This window comes from Triticum dicoccoides, chromosome 5B, assembly GCF_002162155.2.
Source record: "Triticum dicoccoides isolate Atlit2015 ecotype Zavitan chromosome 5B, WEW_v2.0, whole genome shotgun sequence".
Taxonomy (NCBI): Eukaryota; Viridiplantae; Streptophyta; class Magnoliopsida; order Poales; family Poaceae; genus Triticum; species Triticum dicoccoides.
The window spans coordinates 288,726,735-288,747,241 of NC_041389.1; positions in this window are offsets into that span (position 1 = coordinate 288,726,735).

Consider the following 20,507-nt stretch of genomic DNA (forward strand, 5'->3'; position numbering starts at 1 on the left):
GTCTACAATATGATTAACAGGATGTGCCATTATGTAATCAGTAGTAAACTAAATTAAGCCAAGCAACATAATTGAACAACTTTGCACTAAGTGGCTAACTAAAATTCCGAGAAGCAGACAACTGAACTTACGCTAGTTCTTTGTACAGGCACACTGCAACTTCTTTTTTGCTTACATGGTTATACAAAGGAGTCCATGGCATCAATTGCTAGGATACGCAGTCCCAATACTTCTTTCTTCCCGCACTGCATGGGTAAGTCGAATGGTTAATCTGGTAAGATGGTGCATCCTTGATATGTTATATGAGGATGTGTAGTCAGACTAGTTGTAGCCAAACACATCGCACTGGCTTTTACTGTATATTTCATGCGATTACTTTTGGCATATCTAGATCTAAGCAATCTACAATAGGATGAAAAGACTGGCATCCTTCACATTATTGGCGAACTCAGTTCATAGAAACAAGCAATTCAACCATTCTGTGGGTAAATCAAAAGCGCCACTGGAATATTTTTCATTATCCAATCATACACGCAAAAAGGGGCGACACCACCATAGGGGCTGGTATGGGCAGCCGCCTCAGGTGGCTGGAAAGTGTGCACCTAGTTTGAGTCGTCCAGGTTGGCACACGCTAGTTTTGTTCGTCCCAACTCACGAGCAGGCAATGTAAAAAATGAATAAAAATGTTTCAATTTGGATGGGCCAATAACATAAGTGCAAGGCAGGCCCTATAGCAGGCTCGCGGCCCAAACGAGCGCCTCCCATATCGATCGACAGTAGGAAAAATCCCAATTCAATTGCTCCAGCCTCCAGTCTGGTTCGCTCCTAACCTAGCCGCCGCTGGACAGACTGACACAGCACTTCCTCGCGCCCTCGTTGGAGGGCGGTCGCCGGGATTCAAGCGAACGGAAGGACAAGAATATGAAGATCCAACCTTGGGTGTAGCCTGCGTGGGAGGCAGCGGCGGTAGCACGGGCATGGCATCGAGCTTGCGCAAACGGACAGTCACTGCTTGCAAGAGTAGCATGCGCAACGAGCAGGTACATCACATCCCTGATTATATCTAATTCAACTCTTCAATTTCTGGCCAATAGTTAAACCTGACGGTGTTGTAAAACTGCTTGTATGTAGGGAATCTATGAGAAAATGAAACCAATTTCTACTTATTTTATAACTCCTCCAATCAATACTGAACTGATTGAATCTGATGTATCTAATCAAGTTTCCGGTGCAAACATACAAGATCATGTTGTTCTTGAGCCTGAAGTGTCTAATGAACAGACTGCTAATGAAGGATTTGATGCAAACATTTTACATGCTCCTGGAGATGAACATATAGTGTCTAATGAGGGATCTAATGCAAGCATTTTGCAAGCTCATTGAAGGATTTAGTGTCTATTGATGATCTACTATGTTGAGAGAGACAGAGATTTGCAGGCATTGATGACAAGCAAATTATAGTGCATTTTCATAGCTTGAGGAAACGTCGAGGCCATCTACCATAAAGTCCCCATATCATGACAACATAGCAAAAATACTTTTCTAATCTGTTGTTTGAAACTATTGGCATACTTGTGCAGGATAGATATATTGATATGCAGTTTGCGCACTGGTTATACGTGCAATTACACTTCGATATTTTCAGCCAGAGAACAAATAATTCAAGCAGGTACAGACCATGTTTGTAGTCCTTGTACACCATGTTGCATTTTGTGTTTTTGGTGCTTACATCATTTAGTGTTTATAATCTGAACTACTTTGGATCATTAGCCGGTTTTCAAAGTGCATGTAGCTTCACATTTCTCAAGTTATGATGATTTCCGGAGTGCAAGTGCCTTATTATTTTTAAGTTAAATGTTCGCCCCTGGTAAATTGAATTCGTGGATCAGCCACTGCACACAAATCATACACGAATGCCAGTACGAATTAAATGAAATGCAGGGACTTACGCTAGCTTGTTGTACAGGCTCACTGTAGCTCTGCTTGCACTTGGGATGTTCCATCTACAAGTCCATGTTACCACTTGCTTGGATGTGCAGGCCTTGTGCTCCTTGCATCCCCCTCTGCATTTTTGACACGGCGAATGGTTGATCAAATAAGAGGAATCGACCTTGATGTTGTACCAGAGGACATATACTTACAAGGTTATATGGGTGTGCAAGATGTGTACCAGATCCCGTAGCGCCGTCATGCTTCGCTAAAAAAATGGATTTGCTTGTTTCAGATGATATCTCCAGAAGAAATAAGAGTTAAAGTCAGAGTTGCATAGGCGTGTAAGCTAAGAGAGCAGTGAAAGGATATCCAAACATCGTCGGAACAGTGCACAAGGGAGTGATGTGTGGATACCTAGTTCGGGTCGGCGTTTGGGCATGTTCGCCTAGCTAGAGTGCGGGTCACTTCAGAGCCGTTGAGGGTGATGCGCTGGCGTTGGCTGGCTGCGCATGGATGTAGATCTTGAGTGGCAGCGGAGCGCTACAATGCGGTGGATGAGACCGTTGGTGAAGCCCCAACGGCCTCGGGGGGCGAGGTGCGACGATGTGCTTGGTGAAGTAGCCCCGGTGAGCTGGGAGACGGCGTCGGTGAAGTGCACCTGATGTGGTGGAACTCGGTGTCTGTGAGGCACGTCGGTTGCGGCGGCCGACGTTGTCGGTGGACCACCCGGTGCGGTGGACGAGGGTGTAGATGAGGTAGCTCCGGTGCGGTGGTGAAGCGCGGCCATCGTCTTCGTCATCGTCGTCCAGCACAAAGGTGGGGAACAGTGGGGAAAGAGACAAGACGAGGGGCGATTCGAGGGATGGCGGCGAATTAGGGATTTGAGCAATCTGGGCGCGGAAGGGGACGGTGGAGAAGAGGGATTTTGCAGGGCTGTAATTGGGGCCGCCAGATATTTCAATTCGAAACGTGGAAGCGCGAACTTATATTGTCGTCGTCCTTTTTTTGGGGGAGAGGGGGGTGGGTAGCTGGGTGCTACGCCTCCAACCGACACACGCGACCACCCCAACAGGACCATGCTTCGGTGCCTTAAGGCACCTGCCTTTGTGTCCATGACATGTGGGCCCAACAGGTGGTTGTCCCACATGTCAGTCACCCAAGGGCAGTTGCCTTTAAGGCACCGAAGCAGCGTCCACCCCGACACGACCCTGGTCTGCCTGGTGCGCCTACATTTGAGAATGCAAATGAATCTTCTTTCATTTGCAAACGAATCTGTATGTATTACCATGCCAGTGTTTTCCTTGCAATAATTATTCATTCAAAACGAGATACTCCATCCATTCACTTTTGTAAGTCATTTCAGACAACTTAAAATGAACTGTTTTGCACATTGTCTGAAATGTCTTCAAGGTCTTATAAAAGTGAACAGAGGGAGTACTATAAATTAATTAATGAGGAGTTATTTGAAAAAAAATCAAAACGGTACTCACGCTAACGTGGATTAGAGTGTGTCCATAATTAGTTATTTGAGTTAGAGTGTGTGTCACGTAGTTAGTTATTTGAATTAGAGTGTGTGTCACGTAGCGATCTCCAATTCTAACGTGGATTTCGCATTTCACTGTATCCACGCTACTTTTTTAATACAAATTCATATGTATATGATGAACACCATGGTAGTGAGAAAACTTTTGGATGGATTCAAACATATGACCTACAAAATAGCACAACAAATTGAGTCAATGTCAACTTTTCGAAACTTAGTATGGCACGAATTAGAAATAATTACCCGTATGCCTGGTCCTCGGTTAAAATCTTACAATGTACACCGAATTGAAACATCGATATTAAGTCTCGTACTATGTACATTCAAATGTTGTTTTTAGCCCCCCCCCCCCGCACAAATGCTACATACTTCCTGTATCGGTCAATCTTCCTCTCCTAACCACCTTAGGAAGCTATCGGTTTCCAACACACGTTCATTCGTTCTCTCCATGTTTTGATCTCTAAGTCTCTCAACTACACAACCCCTTTTTCCACTCCTGTTACCAAATGTATTTACCTCACACACCCGCCATTGCACCCCATGCCGAGCTCTCTCTCTCTCCCCCCTCTCCCTCTCACCCTCTCGCGCTAAATACATGCATTGCCTATCTAGCACCCCAACCTCTCGTGCGCACGCACGCACGTTGTATATCTAGGTCACTCCCTTGAGACTGTCTCACTCTTTCTTCCGCACGGCGGGCCACACTCGCTCAATCTCGCTCTCTTTATCTAAGTCTCGTTTAACCTCGTTTTCTTTCACACACAAATGATATATATCCATGTTCGGGCCTCGATCAACACACTCTATACTCTCTCACGCAGATTATCTATCTAGGTCAGTCCATCCAAGCCGCCGCTCCTCTTTCGACCTCATGGTGGGCCACGCTCACTCAATATCTCTCTCTCTCTCTCTCTCTCTCTCTATCTATCTATCTATCTATCTATCTATCTATCTATCTATCTATCTATCTATCTCTCTCTCTGTATGTCTCGATTGACCTTGCTCTTTCTCGGACAAAAACGATATATCACCATGTTTGAGCCCAATTCGACCTATTCACATTGTATACTCTCTCACGCACATCATCTATCTAGGTCACTCTCTCCAACCCGTCTCACTCTTTCGATCGCACGACGACCCTATGTGATCAGTTGACATTGCTTCCTCCCACGCACAAAATATATCTACACGTCTGTGACTGGATCATCTCTCAAGCTCTATCTTACAGCCCTCACCCTTGCCAAAAGCTCAATCAGACAATATCTCTCCGGAGCATATATATTTGTTCAATGAATGTCGAACCACACTCACTTTGTCTCTCTATCTATATGTCTCTCGATTGACCTCGATTTCTCACACCGTATCTTCCACGCGTTGAAGCTACTACCTCTCCATCCCTCGCAAAGCCGGAGCTATTTACATTGCGAGGGGCACTCCAACCTTGGATTAATTTGTGTAGGCATTTATTTCGGTCGGTTTAGATTATATTTTCATAGCATTTGGCCCACAACTACTCCAAACACCGTTGCAACCCACGCAACTCCCCTAGTTGATTTCCCTCTGGCTCGGTCATCGCTCTCTCGCACGTCCTTTCTCGCCTTCAACGTCGCACCATGGTATTAATGAAAAAACTATGTTGTTCTCTTTAATTATTATAAATAAGCTACAAAACTACACACCGATAGTCCACTTGGAATGGAACAAATTTCGACCCACAAATTAAAGTGCTACAAACTACACACCGAGGGGCCCACATGTCATGAAACAAATTTGGACCCATATACAAATTAAAAAATAAAGGACGAGGATCGAACATGCGACTGGGCCTTCAAGCCGCACGTCAATAGGCAACATACGTAGAATAGCAATGTTTGTTGTACCCCCTTTGTTCACATAATGTTTTTATATTACCACAGCCTAATTAATGGATAACATGTAATATTATTTTTAGTACTATTCGCCTTCACTTACTGGTGGGTTCCATGTGTGCTCTCTTTCTCTCCTCCCCTTCTGTGTTTAGACGCACGGGCAAACGGGAAGAACTCGCGGGCGATGTTGCCGTTGACCATATCTGGACGCGTTCACAAGTTACGGCACCAGTTTCACGTACTAGCAGCACTAGTCAGTGTGTACATGCAATGCACGTTAATTTGGAAGTATATTAAGTGCATGCGGATATTAACTACTAGGATATTATTTGCGTGTTGTCATGTGATTAGCACTATTTTTGGCATGAAATTAACTGCACGCTAAATGTGTTGAGCGCTTGACATTGAAGCAGTCTAGGTCATTGGATGACAAGGAATACATGTGTCTTGATGATGTTTTATACTTAATTTGATACGGCTCTAGCAGAACATTCAATCGATCAAACCATACATTTCATTCAGTCTGACTCCGACTTTAAATTATACGACGATCGATATAAAATAAACGGAAATGATAAACGTTCGGATTTTAAGCATGGCAATCCGAACGTTTTTCATGGCAAATTTAGATTACGCGGCGGCGGCGGGGGCGTCTCGCGGTGGGTAGCGGCTCCTCTGCCGTGCTCTGTGTATCATCGGGCCACTGACCGACGGCGACGGCGGCGTCTTGCGCCGTTGTTGGCGTACTCCTGGACGTTGGCCTAGCTTCAAGGAAGGCCAAAATGTTCTGGACTTCGGAGCGAGTCAACTGGCGGGAGGAGGCGACTGACGTTAATGCAAGGAAGCGGTCGACGGCGGCCATCCATGCCGCTGAGGGGGGCACTGGCACCCGCGCACGGACAGGCGCTGTCAATGGCACGGCGGAGACATTCGTGTGCACGGGCACCGGCACGGGCGCGCACGTCAGTGCACGCGCAGGCGCATGCGCTGGCAGGTGCACGGGCACCAGCATGGGCGTGCGCGTCAATGCACGCGCAGGCGCATGCGCTGGCAGGTGCACGGGCGTGTGAAAGTTGGCGGGGACCTCGTGGAACCCCGTGGCATCAAGCTCAGCGACAATGTGCGGCTCCCAGCCCATCAATGCCACGGGGATGGGCGCTGGCGCAGTTGGGGCGACGGGAGCCGGAACATGTGCGGGGACAGGCGCGGCGTCTTCCCGCAAGGCCAGTTCAAGCTCGTCCCAAAGCGCCTTATGTTCTCGAGACTCCGGCTGGGTGTCTTCCTCATGAAACTGGAACACTAAGGGCAGACCATCGTGATGCGGCATGGCGTACATTTAGGTCAGGCTAGTTGGAGGTAGTCGACAGGAGAATCGGAGAGGAAGAGAGAGGATTGTAGCGATACCGGGTAGTGCGGGGTTGATTTTAAACTGCGGGGCCAGGGACATTAAAAGTGGGAGTAGTTGGGACGACGGTGGGCAGCGGAGCCTGGTCAAAGGGCTCGCCTCCCGGTGAGTCTGCACAACGGTCTGCTCGCACGCCTCCTTGACCGCCGGTGTAGCGGTCTGCTCGCACGCCTCCTGTCGACTCACACACTTGCTGGCACGACACCTGCCGATGAGAAGCGGGGACTCGTGGCGGCACGTAAATGCCCACGGTTTGAATAGTGAAAGCGTTCGCCTTAACGTGATAGGTCTTTGTTCCAAAATACCTTGGCTCTTCATTTGTGCAACTTGTCATAAGCAGCTTGTCTCAAATTGAAGAAAAAACTTACGAAGTAATATTTGTGCCATATCACATGACCATGCTCAGTTTCAAGAATTTATGCTCACTTTTGGATTTTCTGAAATATAAGATCCAGGATTCGAAACAATATCATAACCTGCATCATGCAATAAATTTTCAAGCCGTACATTTGTCCTATTGTATTTCTTAAGAAAGTATTTGGTCAAACATTTTGCTTAGTTAGACTTCAGACAAGTTATATATGCAGAGTAAAAGGATAATCCCTCCATACCAGTGCATTGTCTGATATATTAACTCAAGTACTGGGCACGAACAAACGGGCTCAATTCTGTGCTCATCCTGGTGTAGTAATAGTAGTACTAGGCAATGCAGTTGACGGGTGACCTTGACGAGCGGCGACCGAGGGAATTGAACCGTGCTCGGCACGGTAGGTAACGTTGTCTAGTTACTAAAGCATCCCTCCATTGTTCATCGGTAGTCATTATGGATCGGGGACATGAGGGGAATTTCCTAGGGCTGGAATTCTGGCCGCCAGATATTTCGACTTGAAACGGTGAGGCTCGACTGGTTGGGGTTGCCTAATGTGCGTACCACGCACGCCACCGAAGGACACGAGCCCATTTTTTTAGGATCAACACGAGCCAAGGTCTGGCTGGTATGCTGCTGGGTCCTACCATTCGAGAATACGAAAGGAACCTTTTAAATTTCTGAATGAATCTAAGTATGTGTATTACAATACCCGTATTTTCCTTGCAAATACTAATCTCACCGTGGTAATTGATTTATGATGAGTTGTTGAATTAGAGTGAGTTTGTGATATAGTGATCTCAACGTGGATTCCACATTTCATGGTATCCCTAGTAAGTTTTCCAATGCAAATTCAAATTTAAAAGATGAACAATATGGAGGTGAGAAAACTTTGTATGTATCAAGCATATGACCACACACACACAGAGAGAGAGAGACACACACACGCACGAACACAACAACAATCCAATAAGTATAGTGCATCTATTTTTCCAAACCATGCATGTATGACACGAATTCAAAAATACTCCTTCTATTCCTAAATATTAGTCTTTTAGAGTGTTCAACAAGTGACTACATATGGAGCAAAATGAGTGAATCTAGACTCTAAAATATGTCTATATACATCCGTATGTGCCAGTCCATTTGAAGCCTCTAAAAAGACTAATATTTAGGAGCGAAGGGAGTAAAATGTAAGACATCCGTGGTCCTCGGTTCAATATTTGAAATGAACATGAAACTGAAACATGAATATTAAGTCTAGTACTACAGTACATGCAAATGTTGTGTTCAGGCGGAGCTATGATTGTCGGGGGTCAACCCCTCGACCTTAGATAAAATTGTGGAGCTTTGTTTAGGGTTGTTTAGATTATATTTGTCCCCACCCTCCCAACCACCGATTGGTTGTGCACCCCCCACCCCTCCTCCCTGGGAGAATATCATGTGCCCCCATACCTTAGATGCTATATGCCGATACGAGTTGCTTGGAGCTTGTAGATCTGAGATATAGCAGCTCACATGATGTGTCTTAATTTTTTTGCAGGAAACCTTGATGAGTTTGAGAATTACACACAATTTGTACAAAAACTACTTAGATGCCCTTTGATCCCATATCCAACGACCTCAAAGCTCGTATCACCATAGCATCTAAGATGAAGCAGGACATCATATTCTCCTGTATGTAAGAATATCATGTGCTACCACACCTTAGATGCTTTGGTGATACAGGCTCTTCGGAGGCGTTGGATTTGTGACCCAACACCTCCTTGGTGGTTCGAATGGTTTTTTGCAGAAAAGCCCCAAAAGAGTTCGGCCACTACTTACAAGCACAAAGACTGCTCAGATGCCATTGGATCTCAGATCAAACAACCTCCAAGCTCGTATCACCGTAGCATCCAAGCTGCGATAGCACCTTATGTTTTCAAGCACGGGAGAGTATGAGGTGCTCCCGCACCGTAGATTCTATGGTGATACGAGTTCACTAAGATCTAACGGCCCACAGTAGGAGGTTTGAATGTTTTTGCAATATACGGCTGATAGAGTTTGGGAGATGCGCAGAAAGTACAAGTACTATGAATGTGCCATCTGATCACTGATCATACGACCTAGATGCTCATATCACCGTAGCGGGTAATTAAGCTACAGGGAGCACCTAATATGAGCACCGGGGAGCCGTTGGATCGAAGATGCAGTGGCACACACGAGGCCTGAATGTTTTATTTGCCAAAAAAACCTTTGGAGAGTTTGGAAATTGCGCATAATTACAAAGACTACTCCCAAGCCATTGGATCTCACTTCCAATGGTGCAAAAACTCGTATCACCATAGTATCTAAGCTGCGGGGTGGATGTGATATTCTATGCCGCTGTCATTTTTGTTCGTAAACTTGCAAAATATGTGTAACTCGTGACGTTACTTGTCTAACCGCGCAAAGTGTTTGTTCAAAAAAACCATCCTACACTGAAATATCGGAACAACACACGGGGGTCCCACTCGTCATTAATCAAATTTGGACCTAAAACTAACAAATCTGAAAGACGATATTCGAACTGGCAACCTGGACTACAAAGCGTAAGTCGATAGCCTGAAAAAACGAACGGTTGTTGGCTTTGTCCCATAACTTGATTTTATATAGTACTTGCGTTGAGTAGAGTAGAGGGAGTGCCTCGTCAACACGTGCATGACCATTGTCTCACTTACTGGTAGGTCCCAGGTCTACGATCTCAATCTCTCTTCTCTCCATTGTCGAACCTCTGCACGGGTACACACAAAGAGCGGCGCTAGCTTGCCGTGGTGTTATTACAACTAAAAAAACTTGGAAAATAGAAGAATCACCTAGAACAAGAGACGTTGTGGCTGGTCGATAGGGAGCTAACCACATCTATCCTCCGTGCCACGTTTGCATGATGAAGATGTGTGGCTAGTGGGGTGTTTTTGACCGACTGGCTGGGTCCTGAGGTCGAACCATAGGTACTACGTCTGATACAGTATATTTTTACACGCACATTTTTCCTCCGTGCCGAGATGTGGCACACCCTACCGTGCGGTTTCGGGGTCCTCCCCAGGTGGTGCACGCATATATTCTTCCTGACGTGGGACGCCCTACCGCGCGTTTACTGGGTCCTCCTCGGTCATAGCGCCGAAGCAAATAAATGAGTCGTCAAATCAGGAAAGACCACCTTTCCCGCCGAGTACATCAGTGAAGCACGGTGGCTAGCTAGTTGGGCTAGTTCGACCGATTAGCTAGGCCGCCGCCCAGTTGTTTTTTCACCCATTTTTTATCTACTTGCCGGCAGGTAAATTTAAATATCCACCGTGGTGTTGCTCTGGTGTTTGGGTGCGGCAGGATTTTTAATTTTTTTGATTGACGGGAGCAGGCGCGGTAGGATTTTTAATTTTTTGATTGACGGGAGCAGGCGCGGTAGCAATTAGTCATGATGACTCCGCCTGTAAAAACCCACTGCTCCCTGATGTGAAAAGTCGTCGACTGGTGTTTTACCGTGGTGAAAACCAAAAGATTCCCCGCTCCTCGGCTGGCTCCCTCCGCCTTCCCGTAGATTGCATTGCCTTTCAGCCATTTCGCCCCCTTTGCTTCCTCTCCCCATTGCTTCTACCTGGTGCCATGGCGGCGCAGCAGATCACAGAGTCCGAGGTGAGGCGCCTGACACAAGAGCTCCATGCCAAGGATGCGGAGCTCAGGGCCAAGGACGTGGAGCTCCGTGAGCTCAAGGAGGAGAGGAGTGCCATGCTCCTCCATTATCTGCGGGAGTTCACGGAGCTTCAAAAGCGGCAGGCGTCCACCACAAAGATGCTCGAGGTGTCGGCGGCGTTGCTGCAGAAAGCGGGAGATACGATAGGCCGTCAAGGGAGCCGGCTGGAGCGCGAGCGGGCCGATCGTGATGAGGTCCAGGATCGCCTTAGCCATTTGGTGAACCAAGTTGCCACGCACGTGTTGCGGTTGCGCGATGCCTACCATCGTGCCAGCGCGACGATGCCGACCGTCGGGCTAAACCCGTTCAACCACCCGGTCGACTTCAATGAGCTACGGCTTCCTGACCTGGTCTCCTTCTTCACCTATATCTCCGAGGAGCTGAGGCATCTCCGCGCGATGGTGGGAGCTGAGCTGGACAAGGAGGGGTTGCGGGCTGCCATCGCCGTTGCCGGGCGAATCCTTTCAGGGCTCTGTCACCGGAATCCATTCGTGCCATTGGACGTCGTCTTTGACGAGCTGGCTCCCATCGACCGGGAGCGGGCTCTGTGGGCGGTTGCACCTTGCATCACCAACGTCGTGCGCCTCGAGAAGCAGAGGCACTTCAGTGGTGTTTAGGCGCCCTCTTCATGGGCATGTCCATGTCTCGGCGCAACATGACCGTTGGATCAAACTCAGACGGTGCAGATCAGTCACTGTAGCACAAAGCGTGTGGGTGTGTTTGGTTGCATTCTCATCTCAATATAGTTGTTTCCTCTTCGTGTATTTTTGTCAACCTACTAGTGTGGACTCATGCACCCTTCATGCACTCTGCCAAACACCCAAAAGTGGGTCGAGAAGGGAACTTTTGCTCCCATCCCGTGCACCCTTCATACACCCTGTCTAACACTACTCGTGCTTCATATGGTTCATGTTTCGTGGAGTACTATAGCAGCGTACTCTCCATGCGCTGTGGACCCAGTTCTGTTAACATTGATCTCACCATTCGTTCTCGACCGGACAGTCGTAAAAGCGGTACTATGTTACATATAGGAGTAGTTGACATGCACACAACATCATTTGTTATCGTCATATCTTACTACACTAGCAACAAGATTGTGTAGTACTGACGTATGAACCACTGCACATGCCTAGTAGTAGGAGCACTGTGTATGTTCAAGTGGCTGTCGTGTTTTGTACTCCTCCGTCGTAAGAGTGGAAACGCTTGTTGTAATCATTTTTTTCTTCAGAATGAAAAATAGTGGACACGCTCTACCGTGCGGATCCTCCTCTAGCCATGCACTAAATTACTCACTTTCGCCGACGTGTGGGACAGCCAGCACCTGGGTCCACCAGCCATGCACTAAATTACTCCGTAGTAGAGTGACGATAGACTACCCCGATTGAACCGCCGCATTAATGCCCAATGAGCCGACAAATCACAAAACCCCCTCCTTTCCAGCAGTAAGTTGGACGGACGAAGCAACCATCATTTCACTCTTCTCTCTCAGCTTCCTCTCTTGAAGAAAACCCCCACTCGCTTCGCTTCTCCCTCATCTCGTTCCTCCTTTCACTCTTCTCTCTCAGCTTCCTCTCTTGGATGGATGCCGGAGCACCGGCCGACGTGATGTCTATGGCTCTGGCCATAACCGTCGAGGCTCATGGTACGAAGAAGCGGAAGCACCCCGCCGAGACTACTGCAGACAAGCTCAAAGCCATCGCCCTGTCCAAGCCCCCCTCTCCGGGATCCCTCATTAAGCAAGTCCAGGTAATGTCTTTTGTTGACGATCTTTTTCTCGATCTTGATCGTGTTTTTTCATCTAACAGGCAGTACTAGTATTGGTAGTACAACTTTCTGGGTGATCTTGCATGTGATTTTAGTGTGCCAAATGACGGTTCTAAATTCCTCTTTTGGCCAAAACATGCAAGAGGTTGGCACTGATTTCTTATAGATTACTTTCAACTACTCCCTCTGTCCCAAATTTCTTGTCTTAGATTTGTCTAGATACGGATGTATCTAATACTAAAATGTGACTTGATACATCCGTATCTAGACAAAATCTAAGACAAGAATTTTGGGACGGAGGGAGTACATTATGAACATCATTGCTACCTTTTAAGAGGGTATATTTGCCTCAGTAACTTGTGTTATGGATATTGCATGTAATCCCTCTGCTCTCATGCCTTTGAAGACATGTTCTAGTGTCTTTGTTCACTCGTTTATGTGCGTATATGTAGTCATATATGGAGTATAACATCGAAAATCATCTTATATTTCTGAACGGAGGTAGTAATAAAATATGGTTTCTGTTTGAATTAGAACCAGGTCCGCGGTGGAGATGAAGTTCTCAAAGTCATGCCGTGTGAACTGGAAGACCTGATGATGAGTTCTACTGCTGAACTATCCAGCTGCTGTGTCCTTGTCGCCATGTGTCCTGAACTAGTGTTTTCCTGTAGCATTGTTGTCAGGCATGTTCTCGAGGATGTACTTGACCACAACAATTTCCTGGTTGTGCCTTCGATTACGAAGGGTGTGGTTCTTGTAAAGCTTCCCAACAAATTTGATGTGGCCTGTCTTCATCATCATGTTTATGAGTGGAAAGGCCACTCCGTTAGGTTCTCCAAGGTTGACAAGATGGTGATGGTGCATGTAGACATCTCACACAAAGTCCATGGCCTAGTCAGTTATGCAGGGTTCATCCCGTAGGTTGGTGGCAAGAAATAGTCTGCAGAGTTTAATTAGTGCAACTTTGCTTGTCTGTAGTAAGTACTATTGTTCAGTACTTGATTTGTGTTCGTGAACCCTGTATTGTTTATTAGTACTGCTGCTTTTGGTGTGTGGTCAGTCCTGAGAACGGTCTATGTTAATGTCTGTCCACTCAATTCAGTCTGTACATTTTGAAGTATCCAGATCATATTTTTTGTGAGGACGGTTTATCAATTATGGTTACACTCCAATATCTGTATGCATTGCAGGGTTTATCGCACCCACCAGGATTTCCAGTCCCATGGATGTTCGGTCCCTATGATTTGTCACGACCTTTTGACTATCCTGCTTGTGGGAGTAGGCGGGGCCCCTGCATGCCATGCGTAGTTGGACGATCAATCTTCTGTTTAGTACTTCAACATAGTGATTTCCTGGTAAGGATTCACTCATGTCACATCAAGTAAATCTTATTGATTTACTGTCTAAATCTTATTGATTCAATGTCATATTTTCTTTCTTTTCCTGCAATTTTACGATGCAGGTTTTGCCAGGTGACATTCATCACAGAATAAACCATTTGGTTTGCTCTACGATGGCTACTTTTGCAGGTTTCACTTCTTATGTCGTGTCAGTAACGAAGGCACTGTCCATCACTTATATTACTGGAAAAAATTGGATCAGTCTGTTGTCTGAGTACAAGCTGAATCCCTATGATGAACTACAGTTTGGTTTAACAAAAACACCACAATTAGTCCTTCTCGTGTTTAAAAAAAATAAAGAAAAAAACTGGATCACGGTCACGGATCCTAGTCAAGTTAGAAAGCTGATCATAGCAGACCAGACACGATCGCTGCTATCTCGCACAGATCGAGCACCGACAGTTGCTCTAGCACTGACAGCGGCAGCAGCTCAGTCTGATCCAACTGAGGATTGGGCACCAACCGCGTCAGCGGATCAGTCTGATCTACCGGAGGATCGGGCATCGACACCGGCACCTGCTCCGACACCGGCACCAGCTCTACAAGGAGCACCATCTCTGGCAGTAGCAGCGGCTTCGGCACCTGCACCAACACTTGCACTTGCATCTGGTCCAGCCCGTGCAGTTGCACCGGCAATAGACTGGGCTACAGTTTGCACTTCATATACCAAAGTCCTTAAAAAAACCGACATGTCCACCTTCTTGGTAAGCATTGGCCGCCCAAGTGCTTCGTTCGTTTTTCTTTCCATGTTGTTTCACATGATTCACTGTGTTGATCTAACTGTTTGGGTATGTCTTCTTGTTTGCAAACAGAGAATTCCTAGAGCAACGAGGGAGTCGTTCAACAATCCGGGCGACCGCAACCAAGTTTCTCTTACCATGCGCAGCCTTGGTGTGAATGAACCTGCTCAATATACCGTAAGTACAAAGGATGGTCGCATGATGATTGATGCTAAAGGATGGTCAAGGTTCAAATCTAAATCATATCTTGCGGTAGGGTATGATGTCAAAATCGAACTTTCTCGGCAAGTAGAGCTAGTCCAAATCAACTTTGATATTCTTCAGTAGCAACACGCAACTGCCGAACTGATCTATCCTCCGAGAGATTTTGATGTAATAATCTGGCATGGTGAAACAAGTGTCATGTGTGTATAAGTAGTACGACAGTATTATTTATCACATGGTATATCGTTGATAGAATTGCAACTCTGATTGCTGGTTAGGAACTGTCGTTCGATTTCATTCCAACAGCTGCCGTGCTTTATTCAATTTTGTGTATTCGCCTTGCGACAGCATCTAAAACCAGCGCCGTACCGATCGCTTGCAATATGAAAAGCGCTAAGGTAGAACATATGGGCCCCCAAACATGCAGGGTCGGCCTGCGGCCCAAAGTCCAGAACCATGAGCCTATCTGAGTATTATATTCTCAGCTAAACCCCCATAAAAAAGCTGAACCCCCATAATGCCCGTGCATTGTAGAGGGAGTATATTTCTCGGCAAGGTGAGCTTGTGATATAAAAGATTTGTATATTTCTTTACAGAGGGAGTATCTCTCTGTCAAAAAATATATTTATGTGTAACTAGTTACTCCTGTCTTTCTACTTCCTTTCGCTGATATGTGGGGCAACTGGCAACGGGGTCCATGTGCCATATGCATAAATTAGAGTGCACAACTTCACGGTAGACACACCCCGGTCGTAGGGCCGCAGTAATGCCCAATGAGCCGTCAAATCATAACCCCCCTTTCCAGCTTTAGCAGTAAACTGGACGGACGAAGCGACAATATTTCACTGGGCCTGAATCCCCTTCTCCCTCGTCTGCTTGTTCAGAGAAAACCCCCGCTCGGCGATTGCATAGGGTTTTCTCATGGAGAACCAGGTACGAATTCTTCATCCATCCCCGATAAATCCAAGTCCCTTGGTCACAGGCAATCCTAGGATGGCAGCCGCCGCCGTTGATGCATTTTTCTTTGTACTGAATCTAGTGTGTTTCAGTTGCAGTCCCCAAAGTGCGAGTACCCTACAGATTTCTGCGCCCTCGGCTAGACGCCACACTTGTTCCTTCTCATCCTAACACAGCATTTTGAAACACACATAGTATGTTCCTAGAATCCTCTTTTCTATCCAGAGGGTGGGTTTTTTTTGAACATGCTGTGTTCTCATATTATTTTTTCTGCAGTGTATTATTTGCTCTGCCAGAACACATGTACTCAAGATGCTCAGCCTTGCCATAACTGAATACACTAGTTTAATCGTCACAGTGAAGACAAGCCATGGATATTACTTCCGAGTTGGGTTCATGAACCAAGAAGATCACTGCTTTTTTATGGCCGAACTTGGATAAACTTTCTCAAGTGTTATGGACTGAAAGTTGGCGCACGAATGTTGATGGAAATAGCAGAACCTGGTCTCATCTTCACTGCGATCTTCCACCCCGACGTCGTTCCAATTGTTCATCCATGTTAGTTTTGTATCTGGTTCTTACTTGTTGCCTCGATTACTTCTTAATCCACCTATTCTGTCTAACTAATCATAATTTAACTTTAGAAGTAGCAACGAATCTCTTACGAAGATGCTACTTCTAACTAATATTTTCTTATAATTGGTGGCACGTGTAGGTTTTTTCAGAGTTAAGCAGTCTGCTCGTTTGTTACTCTGTAATAACTCGGCTGTTACTAATGGCACTGAAGTTGACTGAATCGACATCCACAAGTTCCTACACTTTATTGATCGTCTTGAGGTCCTTGTGGGGCGTTTCAATGGTGGAAGGCCACGTGGGATATGTGTGCCACTGCTGCACTCGTTGAACAGGTCCAACTATGTCGAGAAACTTACGGTATGAGCTATTTTCTGTTATATATGTTGTTCATAAACTATTGCTTATACATAGTTTTACAGCTGTGATCTTCTTGAAACAGGAACTGTCGAGTTCTATTGTTCCTATACAGATGCCTGACCATGGTTGGGTCAGACTTGCGCTTGGTCACAACATGATGTTTATGTTGACCTACTCAATTCCCCTTGGAGGTGAAAAGATACTTATTCATGGGTGGTCTCAAATAATGAAGGCCCATCCATCTTGGAGAATAGGACAGAAGATTATGTTCATGCTTTTCCATGGCTCTAAAGCGAATATCCTATTTATTGACCACGTTGCGAGATGAAGCCGCTTTCAGAAGGTTGTGGATGCGCGGGGTGGCGTCTGGGCCTTGTCCTGGGGCTTGGCGGCCTCACCCTTGGTTAACAGTAGGCAAAGTAGCACTGTTCGAGGCATGCTTTGTACGATTGAACATGTATAAGTACTCATACTGCTTTCAGCTTTGGTTGTTAAGTGCCCCTGCTGGTTTCAGTAAAGGTTGTTAAGTACTCCTGCTGCTTTTACAGTCTATCGTGTTTCTTCAGTCCTGTTTTCCTCCAGCCGCCAAAACCAAACCAGCGCCGACGGGGCCACCTGCTTCCGCCTCCCACGGCTGGCTGCGCCTCAGCGCGCGCATCGCCGCCCCACCGTCTCCTAAATCGCTAACGCCAACATCCTCCGCGCGCTTTGGTGTGCTCGCCGCGGTGCCGCCCTCTCGCGTTGTCAACATGGTCAACAAACAACAGGAATCGGCAGAAGTACGTGGAGAGGATGACAGTAGGGGCCCACCACGTCAGCGTATGGAAAAATAAAATGCTTCCTCCTAGTGTTTTCCTAACATCTGGGACCCACGACATTGTGAGCGTATATAGTCAATAGACAAGAGAACAACACAAGATTGGCTGACACCTGGGACGTAGCTACTCGAGCAGTATTTTTTTGTTTGGTATTGTTGAGACGGAGCATGGTTTGAACTGGGCTGTGGCCCGTCTAGCCGAGGCTTATATTTTATGTTCACCATGTGACCAGCCCAGCTATTTTTTCTTTGTGAAAATGAGCCCAGTTTATTTTTTCTGAAGAATACCCAATCCAGGCCTACTTATTTTTCTACGCCTGATGGGCTGCAACTCTTTCAAGACGCCTGCAAATCTTGAAAGTAATATGAAATGGGTTGTAAATATAAAAACAGATGACAAATTGGCAATTACTTTATAATTTCTGATTTTTTTTCACATTTTCAGATTCCTATTTCACTGGGCATTAACCTAATTTAAATATATCTTCAAAGTACTTTAAATCTGGCTTGACATTTCGGTATTAAAAATAGTTTGGAACCCACAGAAATATGCGGAATTGGCCCTGGCCAACCAAAAAAACGACTGCAATAAATTGCATAAGAAGTTGCCATGAGCTATATATAAATTATTAAAAAAAAGAGGGAGTGGTCTGACTTGTGGGCCTGTTTAGTTGACGCATATGCACGATTTTTTTAGTTATTATATACGTCAACAAACGATTCTAGCAGACGTAACCGTTGGATGTCAATCCAACGGCCGTCGTGTTTCTTCAATCTCTGATCTTCTTGCTCCAGCCACCAAAGCAGCGCCGGTGGGACCGCCTGCTCCCGCCTCCCGTGGCCGGCTGTACTGCCGCGCAGGCCTCAGCGCCCCCTACTACTCCCACCGCTGGCCAGGGCATCCCTCTACTCACCCACACCCCCTGTTATTCTGCGGCGACGGCAACCTCACACCGCAGCCGAACCGGTGAACCCTCGTACTCCTGTCCATGCGGGCTTCCACTGCCGCGTCTTCCCCGGCTCCGCGTCGTCCCCTTCCTAGGCCTCGCCGTCGTCCACCGCCGTCGTGCTCTCAGCGCGGTGTGGACAATGTGGTCAACGACCGACTTCCATCGGAAGAGTACTGTACGTGGAGAGGCTGATAGCTGGGTCCACGGTAGCCGCAAGGAAGTGCCTCCTTATTACGTGGAAAATAATTATTCCTCCACTTGACAGCAGGGACCAACCGGACGGGCCACCTGTATTTCGTGAAAAAACGTTTCCCCCTAACTGCTGGGACCCACAGGACGGGCCATCGTATTTCGCAAAAAAAAACGTTCCCCCCGCTGTCAGCTCGGACCCACCGGAAGTGCCTCCTTATTACGCACAAAAAAATGAATACCCCCTGCTAGCTGGGACCCACCTTGGTGGGAGGCTGACTTGTGGGCCTACTAAGTTGACTGGGACGGAGGCCTTTGTCAACTTTAGTCAATATATGAATGATTCTACCTCCAGTGACCGTACGATGTCCATCCAACGGCCGTAGTGCTTCTTCAACCTCTGGTCTTCTTACTCCAGCCGCCCAAAGCAGCGCCGGTCGTGCCACCTGCTCCTGTCGCCCGTGGCCAGCTGTGATGCCACGAAGGCCTCACCGCCCCCTACTACTCCTACCGCTGGCCAGGCCATCCCTCTACACACCCACACCCCCTGTTATTCTGCGGCGACGGCAGCCTCACACCGCAGCCGAACGAGTGAACCCTCATACTCCTCTACACGTGGCCATCGACTGCCACGTCTTCCCCGGCTCCGCATCGTCCCCTACCTAGGCCTCGCCGTCGTCCACCGCCCTGGTGCTCTCGGCGCGGCGTGGTCAACATGGTCAAGGAATGGCTTCCATCAGACGTGGACTGTACGTGGAGAGGCTGACAGCTGGGTCCACGGCCGCAGCAAGGAAGTGCCTCCTTATTACGCACAAAATAATTATTCCTCCACCTGACAGCGGGGACCCATCGAACGGGCCACCGTGTTTCGCAAAAAAAACATTTCCCCCTGTCTGCTGGGACCCACCAGCTACATCTTCACACGCAAGGAAGTGCGTCCGAAAAAAAAATGATTCGCCCCCCTGACTGCTGGGACCCACCAGCTACATCTTCGCACGCAAGGAAGTGCGTTCAGGCAAAAAAATGATTCGCCCCCCTGACTGCTGGGACCCACCAGCTACATCTTCGCACACAAGGAAGTGTCTGACAGTCGGGACCCACCTGGTCGAAGCGTATGTAGCGTTGTCATTCTGGTCGCGAACGTGTACGTACATATATACTGGTCGATGTAGAGGCGCACACGTGTCATAGTAGAGGCGTGTACATGTCGTAGTAGAGGCGCGCACGTAGCTTGTACACGTACGTACAGCGGCCAGGGTGCAAGAAAGAAAATACAGCCACATACGTACATACGGGCGGGGTCTCGAACGCCTACTCGCGCATACGTACGGCCAGGGCTCGTGTACATGGCTGGGTCGGAACGGAGAAACATAGTCGTCATCGTGTTCATGGGAAGGCAACGAAATGCGTCGTGTTCATGGGGAGGCAACAGAATGCGTCGTGTTCATCGGAAGGCAACAAAACGCGTGGGAGCCAACCGGCTGGGTCGAAACAGAATGCGTGGTCGTGTTCATCGGGAGGGCTTGGACGGAACAGGCGATGGAAACGAGGCCTGGCGTACCACAAAACGGAGGAAACGGACCTCTTACAGTCAAAACGGGGGTCCTGTTGATCGGGAGGGGTGTGGCGTACCGCAAAACGGACAAAACGGACCTCCTACGGTCGAAACGGGGGTCCTGTTGATCGGGAGGGGTGTGGCGTACCGCAAAACGGAGGAAACGGCCCTCCT